Raw genomic sequence first — 11,570 nt, forward strand, 5'->3', positions numbered from 1 at the left:
ATACAAGGCAACGATGAGAACATACGTACCTTGTGTCTTCATATATTGTGTAGGCTCACTCTTGTTTTTGTTGAAATTTTGCCTTTTGAAGTATCCATCTATCTCACTATACCAAGCTCTTAGTGCCTGTTTGAGACCATGCAAATCTTTCTTCAACTCGTATACTTTGTCTTCTTCTCCTTCCACCACAAAACCTTGTGGTTGTTCTACATAGACCTCTTCATAGAGTTCTCTATTAAAAAACGCCAATTTGATATCAAGTTGATAAAGTAACCAATCTCTTTGAGACGCCATAGAAATCACGGCTCTAATGTTGTCAAGACGAGCAACCAGTGCAAAAGTCTCATTGTAGTCGATGCCTGGTTGTTGTGAATATCCCTTTTTCACCAACCTTGCTTTGTGCTTTGAACCGATCCATCCGCATTGTACTTCACCTTGTAGATCCACTTCACACCAATAACTTCTTTATCACTTGGCCTTGCTACTTTCTCCCGTATATCGTTATCATTTATGACAATAACTTCTTCTTCCATAGCTTTTATCCAAACCGGTTCTTTTGATGCTTCTTCAAAATTTTCCAATTCAACCATAATAGTTAGATCTTCCATACACTGCACTCAACCTATGCATCTTCTTTGGTGCCGATGGTGGTGATGTTGATGCACTAGTAGTTGGAGACATACTTGGAGATGCTCCTTGTCTTGTATTTGGAAGTGTTTGAGGTAGTTATTCCTCATTTTTTTCACCTTCTTCAACTTCATTTGTTGCTAAATTTTCTTGATCTTCATCAAGAATAATGGTTCTCTTCTCAATTTTACCTTCTTCCCAATTCCATGAAGTTCCTTCATCAAACAAGACTTGTAATCATTGTGTTGTTCTTCAAGCTAAACAACCTATAACCTTTTGATTGGAGGCTATAACCTAGAAATACACATTTCTCACTTGATTCATCAAGCTTTTTTCTCTTCATTTAGGAATTTGAGAATAACACACACTACCAAAGACTTTAAGATTCCTTACCGATGGTTTTCTTCCACCCCATGCTTCAATTGGAGTTTTACCGCATACGGCTTTTGTTGGACACATATTCATCAAGTAAACGGCAGTCTTGACGGCTTCGGCCTAAAACACTTTAGGCATACCCTTATCATGAAGCATGAACTTTTCCATCTCCATTCGGTTTGGTTCTTTCTTTCGGAAAAACCATTTTATTGAGGAGTATAACCCACGGTTAGTTTCCTTTCCAAGTTTTCATCTTCACAAAATTTATCAAACTCTTTGTTGTTGTACTCTTTACCTCTATCACTTCTAAAAACTTTGATGTAGCGACCACTTTTCTTTTCAACAAGGCTCTTGAACTTCTTGAAGATGCTAAAAAGTTTGAATTTTTGTCTCATGAAGTAAACCCAAGTCATACGACTAAAATCATCAATGAATAAGATAAAGTATCTATTACCTCCATGAGTTGGTGTCTTAATTGGTCCACAAACATGAGTATGTACCAAACCAAGAATTTCTTTTGCTCTCCATGCTACACCTTCTGGGAATGGTTGACGATGATGTTTCCCAAGTGCACAACCTTCACATACTCCATCCTTGTGGTTGATATGTTGTGGAAGTCCTTGCACCATATCCTTGTTGGAAAGTACCTTGAGACTATTGACATTCAAATTCCCAAGTCTTTTATGCCATAACCATGTTTCATCAATGGTTCCCATCCTCAATGCAACATTCTTCTCATTTTCAAAGATAATTTGAAAGCTTCTATTTTTGTCCATCTTGATACTCTTCATGACTTGGCAATTGTTGTTATGCTTCTTGTCATAAATGGTGCAATATCCATCTTCAAAATGGACCGCATACCCAAGCTCCACAAGTTTCTCAACACTAAGAAAATTTTGTGCTAAATCCGGAACATATAACACATCTCTAATGTATTTTTATCCATTGATAGTTTGCACGCAAATTGTACCTCTTCCATTAGATTGAACCATTTTTGCATCCCCCATCTTCACTAGAGAGTTTATGGATGTGTCCATGTCAACAAACAAGCTCTTCACTGGATATATGGGTTGTACAACAACTAGCTACAAACCAAACTTCACTCGTAGAAGTCTCCTTAGCGCTTTGACAAGCATAAAATATTTTTTCTTCTTCTTTCTCTTCGGCTCTATCGGCTTGGTCTTCACCTTTGTACCTACAATCCTTCTTCAAATGTCCATACTTCTTGCAACAACAACATTAGGGTTTTCCTTTGTTCCAAAAATTCTTCTCTAAATGACCATTCTTATTGCAAAAATTGCACCTTGGTACTTGAGAAGTATCACTCTTTGTGTAGTTGTTGGAGTTCTCTCCTCCTTTCTTCCATTTTCCCTTTCCTTTGAAGTTCGATGTTGATTCACCCTTGTATTCATTCTTCCTCATTGCTGAATTTTTTTAGTTCAAGTTCACTCTCAATTGACTTTTCGGATTGTCTTAACAACCTTTGTTCATACACCTTCAAAGAATCCCATAATTCTTGTGACTTCAATGTAGAAAAATCCTTTGTCTCCTCCAAAACCGCCACAATGGGGTCAAATTTTTCCGGCAAGCATATTTATATCTTCTCACAAATTCCTCTTTCTTTCATCTTCTCACCACACATCAACATATTATTAACAATTTAAAAACAGCTCTTGAAGAAAACTCATTCAAACATTCATTCTCATTCATTTTTAGATTCTCAAAATCTCTTCTATATGAATGTAATTTTTATTCTCTTACCTTCTTATTGCCTCCATACTCTTGTTGAAGGATATCCCAAGCTTCCTTAGCTATAGGAAAATGGATTACTCTTGGTAGAATAGTGTCTCCAACTCTTTGTTGATTGTACATGGATGCTTTAGCATTTTTATTCCTACTCACCTTAAGTGTATCCTTTTTTGCTTGTTCTAGAGTCGACGTATCTTCAATTTCATCATACCCATTTTGTACAATCTCACACACATATTGTGACATGAAAAAGGTCTTCTTTTTAATGGCCCAAAAGTTATAATTTTCTCGATGAAAAAGTGGTATTGAAGGTTGTTGAATGTATAGACTTGAGTTACTACTACTTTCCACTGATTTGGTTGAAGATTGATTGAAGAAATTGGGGTTTTTCTTTTCTAGATCTATATTTTGAAGACTTTACATATTGCTGATCTTTTTGATTTAATGGGTAGAAATGGATTTTTTTCACTCACCATTGTTTTCACTCACCAAGATCAAATATAATAGATCTAAGCTCTAGATACCAATTGTTGATTGTTTGGGTGATAAAAGATAGATGTTTGTGGATGATTTTATTAATGGAATAGTGGGAACCTATTTGGTTCTTCTCACTCTCTCTAATTTCATTAAGTTGAAGATATGATATACTCTCTCTTCTATTTGGTCTAGAAAAGACCTTACAAGCAAAAATGTGTGAATGTCTAATATCCACTCATTTGAATAACACACAACTGAATGTAAAGTTAATAATCCTATTACATTAGTTCAGTAACATTACATTACTCAACAGAGGGGATTAAAATTCTATCAAAAGAGATTATGTTAGAAATTCTAACTCGTTTTCTAGCGGAATCAAGTTTAGAGTCCAAATTGGTATGCAAGCCTTGGAGAGATGTTGTTCATCATCCAAACTTCTCTTAATTGCACTTGAATCATATTCTTGATTCTTCTAATGATTCCGGTAACTTGGATCGTATATTCCATTGTCGTGAAATAGGGGTTAGTGAATTTCATTATGCTGAGTATGAAGATGAGAAATGTGAGGAGGAGACACTTTTTAGTAGGAAAAGAAAAATGAATTTAAGCCTTGCATTTAACAACTATACTCCTATATTACTCGGTTCGTGTCATGGTTTAATTTGGTTCAATTCGTGGTATACTCTGGATTTGTCCAGCAACATTGGTCATGAATGTGATTATGGACCTGCTTATGTCTGTAATCCAGTCACCAGAGAATACATTATGCTACCAAGATCTAGAAGAGATTTGGTTTACTGGTGGACTGGATTTGGTTATGTTTCATCAACCAATCAGTACAAGGTTGTTGGGATGTACGAGTCTGGACTACAAGAAAACCTAGATTAAGCGACCAGGCAATTTTAGTTGCAAAAGCCCATTTCAAGTCGCTCAAACCATTATAGCGATTAAAAATGGCACTTGCTCTCGAGTTGCAAAAAGTGGGATCTGTATAGACTTAGAGCATCTAGGCACTTTCTCTAAATCTGTTCCAACTACCATCAACAATTAACTAATACCATTGCTTTAAATCTATTCCAATTATCCTAAAGTGAGTCGCTCTAAATATGCTTCGGCCAACTAATATCACCGCTTTAAGCTTATTCCAATTATCCTTGATCAAGTCGCTCTAACTATACTTTAACTGCAGTCAGTGACTAACCAATATGATTGCTTCAAATTTATTTCAACTATCCTAGCGAGTAATATGTGAAGTAGTCAAAATTTTAGAGCGACTTGACTTACTTGTAATCTAGTTTCTCAAGGGTTTTGGAAGCACCAGATATTAGTCAGTACAAACTTTGAACTTATCTGAAATTAGTTGCTCTACTTACTATCAACAGGGATACAGAAAGCAAATATGAACCAAAAATTTTAATTTTTTATCACTAGATTCATTTTACAACATCGATTTATTGGAACCAAAATCTTTGTATGGTTTACTTTAAAAATAATTATTAACTAATAAATTTATTGGACAATTATCACAATCTCATGTTTTACAAAAATTAAATAAATTACATTCTTATTTCTTTGAAAAATAAAAAAAACTAGAATCTCCAAGAGAAACACCATTGATACAACTACCTCAACTTTGAGAGATCAATCAAGTTCTTTGATTCTCACTGGACAACGTGAAAAATACTTAGAGATTGATACTGCTGCGACCTTCTATCACTAATATGTTCTTTTTGATCTCTGATTTTGAGATTAGTAGAGTACTCATTCTAAATCGATCAAATAAACTTGGGTTCTGCACATATAAACAAACAAATACAAAAGAAGATCAGATCTCCTTAGAATAAGACCTGAATCAAAAAAACAAATACTAACCTGTAATTTTGTTGTACTTTTTTCAAACCAACCCTTCAAGCTCTGGGGAAATAAACCTCACCTGATTTATTCTTACTTACAACAAAAATCAGACCCATTTGGAGGGGGGAAAACAAATAGAATCAAGAACTTATCTAATTAATATTTAAAAAACTTCATTAACTAGATCAAAATTTTAGAAAAATACTGGTTACATATAAAAAATATAGAGTTATTCATAAATCAAGAGAGAGGCATACAGATAAGAGTATACGGAGAAGAAGAAGAAACGTTAACCTAATTAGGTCTGAATACATCACCCTGAAAACGCCAGAATTTAAGATCTGCAAATATGTTTATGTTTAAACAAGAACTAAGACAAAAATCAATAAAAATTATCAGCAAAGATTCAATAAAAATCAACAAACAAGTGAACAACGTTAGTCATCTACCGATCAACGAGATATAACAGCGAAGAATAATGAATGATTCGAAAAGAGGATAAGAGAGATGCATTCCGTCTCTGGGAGATAGAGTGAGGGTGAGAGAGAGAGCACTGAAAAGAGGCAGATGAGAAGAAGGAAGCGATTAGGGTTTCCAAAAGTATTAAATGCCGTAGGATTAAATGCCGTAGTAATTGAGAAGAGAATACTTAGCTCAAACCGACGTTTGACTGATGTTCCTGAAGATGCACAAAAAAAAGGTAGAGGCATGTATATGATACGCTCTCCTAAAGTTAATATCGCCTGCTACTCCTCTGAGATGCTATAGCAGTTGGCAAGTCACCACCAGGATACAACTACTCATAGTACCCCTCAATGTAGCATACAAAGAGAGTACTCTTAGAATTTGGCAGTGTTTAGCAAAACTTAAAAACAAAGAAAACTTGTTTACTGAAATCAGAGGGAGAGTAGAAGAAGAGATGTTTCTCTGTATGTCTATCTAATGAGCTTAAAACTACTCTCTTATATAGTGTTTATGTCGTTATAAACAAGAGGGAAAAGCCATGCAAAGAGCATATGACAGAAATACTGGTAATGTTTGGTTAAAAACAGTGCAAAACAAAATCAGAGAGATGCTTTTGTAAGGCATAGTGCAGATTGTTGCACCCACACCCGACCCGACGGTGGCGTGCGTGCTTCATTTTGAAGCACCACGCGTACGGGAAAGGCAACCTTGCCCTCGTCTAGGTCTTCTCCCTCACACAAAAGTGTGTTGACCCAAGGGCCATGCTCTTTTAGCCAATTCTATGGTATTTAAGTCTAAAACTCTTTAGATTTTAGTCTATGTGGGACTATTGTTTTATCTATTCAAAAAAAAAAAACAACTAGTGGGTAATAGGTCTAGGGATCAAATCATAGTCCATGTAAATTTGGATTTTGGATAAATAAAACCCGTTTTTTTTCAACATATAATACGTTAAAATGGTTGATCAATTACATTGTTAGATCTAGCCATTGAAAACTTGAAGATGGTACGATAATAGCTATTTATCTATATCATAAATCTTGATATTTCAAGTTACCCGGCTTTTTAATTGTGCATTCAATATATTGATTTTTGTTAATGGATACAAACCCAATTTACATAGATCCCTTTGATTTTTTACTTCTTAACGATCGTAGTATATTTTATTCACCATCTCCACTTAATGGTTTTTATATACGGTGACTAGACTGTTTTTTCTTATATAGTTAACCTCTAAGGGCTAATTTTACCTAGATAAATTGGGCCTATGTCAATTAATTTGGGCCTACACTACAAAATAAAAAAAGATCATTAAAAAGTAAAATAGAACATTCCTTATCGAACTATTTTCCATAATGGCCAGTTTATTCCTAATTAATTAGTATTAATGGTGGTGACTAATTAATGTTTAGGGAAAATAAAAAAAATCAACTAATCTTGCTTCATCATCAAAACATAATTTTTAAAAAATAAAATAATCAAACCAGAATCGGTATATGTTCATGCTCTCATAAACCGATTTTGGGTTGATTTTTTCAATTTACAAAAAAAACTCAGCATCGGTTTTTACACATGTACACAAAAAACCGATTTTTGAAAAAAAACTAAAAAACAATTTTAATCATAATCGATTTGAAAATGAGTATGATTTCATACTCGATTTCAGTTCGCGTATAAACTTCATAATCATTTTGAGATCGAGTATAAAATCATACTCGTTTTGAAATTGTGTAAAATCATACTAAAACTCATTTTTAATTCGTATAACCAGAATCGGTTTACACGATGCACACATAAAAATGATTACTGACATTGCATAACAGGAATCGGTTCATAAAATTGTTCATGTAATCCGATTCTAACAAAAAAAAAAAAGATACAGAAAAATTGAGCATTTTTTCTTATAACAATCGGTTTACTCGACACACATATAAAATCCGATTCTAGCATTATACAACAACAATCGTTTTTGTACAAGTGATATTGTAATCCGATTATGGTTCATATCAATCGAACCACAAAACATATCAAGGACAATCGGTCTTTGTGGGAATGAACATAAACCCTTTCTATTTGAAATCAGATCACATATACATTAGCGTTAACCGATTCTGATAAACCAGAAAAAATTTGGTTCCAAATTTTCAATGTTTAAGCGTTTTTATGTTAGTAAAACCTAGTTTATAGGATTGAGTTGAGAAGAAAAGAAGAAAAATCAGTTGAAGTGGAAACGAAAATGAATTTGATTTTCATTTTAGTTTTTAATTTTATGATTTTAGTTTTATGATTTTGATTTTGATTTTAGTTTTTAATTTTATGATTAGGATTTGATGGAGACAAATTAGTAGTATTAATATTTGATAAAGGATAAATTGGTAGTTTTAAAAAAATTTGTCCTGTAATCATAGGCTAAATTAATAGCCATCGGCCCAATTTAGCTATGTAATTTTATTTTTAATTATATTAATTTTTACGTTTCATCAAAAATATTCAACTTTCATGCTGAGTATCTGAGTAGTGTTTGGTTTATTTTAACCAATTGTTAAGAGCATATGAGTATGGTTGCTTCTTGAACATTACTTAAACAAAAAATACGAAAAATGTAACCCGAGTATAACCAGATTTGAGAGAAGGAGATTATTTTAACCTGGCCAATTAGATATGGTTATTTTAAATCGACAGAGCTTTTTTCTTATATAAAGATTTTATATACGGTGACTAGACTATCTAATCAATTAGAGATGGATCCGCATGATTTAAACCTGGCCAATGGTAAACGCTGAGAAATATTATGAGCCCTAGGTGAGACTAAGGCTTGAGTCTTACGCCTGTATAAGAATCTTCAGACGAGCTTGCTTGGCTCGGATAAGGCCATCTGAGGCTTGGCTGATGCAACTATAGCTATATGACATTTAGCCGGTGCGACTGAGGTTGTATGAGTCTTTGCTGACGCGACTAAGGTTGTCTAAGATTTGGTTGACTTGATTAAGTATCTCCGAAGTCAGCCGGGACATGTTCGATTTCTCTTGAATTTCATCGGTTTCTCCATTTATCATTTATTTTAACCGAGTATCAACAGACGTTAGCAAATTCAACCCGTTATTTATCAAACTTGTCTAATATCGCTCAACCTCACTCGATTCACCTACATTACATGGGTTTATATGGTTATATAATAATCCAAACCGAATTTTCATTGGCTTCACTTAATTTTTCTTATTATCTTTCAATTTTAACCATCGTTGCTCGGCTTCACTTGATTTCTCCCAGATTCGATCGATTTCTCATGTTATTCCAAGTTTTAAGAACCGTGGTTCTTGAACTCGACTAATTTTTTCTATCTTTCTTCGTGAAATTAGGCGTTGGATATGATAAGGGATAAACCGAGACAAAAAATTTACTCCAACCATAATAGTGTAATTTAAAAATTAGTCCAAGTTACACGTTAGATAAATTATCCCAAATTATCCTTATGTTGTTTATCTGTCCAATAAAAACATGAAGTATCTGATCCAATGAGTATAAATGCATATTTATGAGTCATACATATTACATTTACATCAAAGTCGATCGACTTTTTATCAAATTTTCCAAATTGTTTTCAATTTATTACAAATATGAAAACTCGATAATAATCTTTTAAATGGGTACAGTCGGTTCGATTCTAAATATTAAAATTTTCAATAAATTGGCCCGAATGTATTCCAAATCCTGTCAATGATCTACAAATTCACCATAATTTCTTTCGGTTTCACATTCTTTTTTAATGTGGCGCTCTAATTAAATTGGAGTTTTTCGTCGGTCGAAACATTGTGAAAGCGGTCGTCTAATATGAATGTTGTTATTCATGGAACTTAAACTAACAGTAAATATTTTTACTGAGTACACGGAATAACCAAAGTCACATTACACGTGGAAAATTTGTCAATTCGCAATACATAATTTCAAAATTAACTCGATTCGCTATTATCAACCGGATGAGAATTACAAATTTTTGGTAGCATTGTAAAATTGGGACTAATTCTCACCCAAGAATATCATCTAACCTAATTCACCCATGGTATGATTCGTATGATATTCATTTTAGCTAATAGAAACCCATAAGCTCACCCAGAAAGATCATCACCTAATTCACCCATACTACGATCTGTGTGATATTAACATTGGCCAATAGAAACCCATACCCTATGCAAACAAAAAACATCACATGGATCGCCACCTCATTGTCTTTTTTCAATCTCAGCCACAAACACCAACATGAGCGACAACTGTTAAGCATCTAAGGATGAACTTCTTGGCGGGAGAAGTGGCGCACTTTTACCAAAACCAAGGAGATTTTGAATTTTGGATCCATATTTTCCCCTCCAATTGTTTTCTTTTCCCTACAATTTCTTTTCTTTCTGATAAATATGTACCTAGAAAGATCCGAAAAGCCCAATTTTTTAATATCACGCCCTAATTTATCTTCACCACCTTTTGCCTTCTCCATCTAAAAAAATCTAACTAAATCTTCACCACTAACACCAGTCCCACAACCTTATTTATGAACAAGTTGCTCTCAAATCCATCTAACAGACTAACACAAAGCCAAAATTTCCTTTATGAAAGGAAGAACATTATTTGGTTTCTCTAGTCTACGAATTTTTTCACTTAGGTCTTTGTTAGACTTTTACCTGATGTTTGTTCTTTTCATTGCCATTGATATCGAATGAATGTTCTTTTTATTGATTTGCTTAATTTTTGTAAAATTAATTATGCGGATTAATTATTAGTTGTTTTATTTCAGTTCAAAAATCGTCAAAAGCTAGGTTTTTATATGGTTGATAAGTTCTCAATTGAATGTTGAATTGGTGATTTAAGTTGTTTTCAGATTAATGGTTGGGATTTGATTTCTTTGTTTTTATTTGAAACTTGTTGTATTGTTGGAAAATTTCTTCCCAAGTGAGTGTTTCCTAGAGATGAGTGTTTTATTTTCCAGAATATTAAATGTACGTACTGATGCAATATGGTGTAATGAGGGTTTGATTATCATCAATACAAGCTTATACATTGCTGAAATTGCATGCTCTTGTTGAAGTTTGAAGTTTAAAGATTTATGAAATGCTGGAGAATTTGTTGGTGAATTGTATCCATGAATTGGATGTTTTAATTTGTATTTTTGTATTTTTGTGTATTTCTACATGAGAGTAGATGGTGTTTATGTGAATCATTCAATGCTTTTTGAGAAAAATTTTTACTTTTTACCGAAATCACCTATTTGGATCAACAAAGAACACTTACGGGAATCATTGATTTCTAGTTTCTTTTTGTATTCTTGTTCTGATCGTTAATAATACTGGGTTTATGTTAAATCTTTCAATTAACTGTACTTAGTTGAATTTTTTTCAGGCATACATAGTATTTGACATATTGCCTATTCTAGAATTGTTGTATAGTTGTAGCAGTTCTTAGTGGTTGCTATGCATACAACTCAATGTTTAATCGGTAACACTGAACTTACTCTCCCCATGACCGACGGAAGAACTCGAAACCTGACATAATGAAGAAAAGAAGGAGAACTATATCCAACTTTTAACCAAATTTTGAACAGAAGAACTCCATTAGATCCGGGCTTCATTCTCGTGTCTGAGGTAATCAGATAAAGATGAAGTGGATTAATTGCAGAGAAGCTGCTTGATTCCATAACAAAATTCACGTTTATTTGAAACCGTAAGATATATATCTATATAAAACCATTAAATTTCCCTTTTCTAAATTGCGATCGTTTATAACTTGGGCTCGGAGACAGGCTTGACCAGCCAAAAGAATTTTGAATTGCTGATTTATGGTAGCTTGAAGCAAATAGTCGTTAACCTACTATTCTACTCGCTATATATGACTGGGAATAATGCTAGAGCAACCAAAAATTTTATTTAGTAGCTGCCATAAAGTGGACACAGGTTAATTGCAGCCAAAATTTATAATAGTTGCAAACATGGTTGCTTCATTGTTAAAACGACCAAAATTTTGTGCTCTTGCTGAGA

Source organism: Papaver somniferum, chromosome 1, assembly GCF_003573695.1.
Source record: "Papaver somniferum cultivar HN1 chromosome 1, ASM357369v1, whole genome shotgun sequence".
NCBI classification, from domain to species: Eukaryota; Viridiplantae; Streptophyta; class Magnoliopsida; order Ranunculales; family Papaveraceae; genus Papaver; species Papaver somniferum.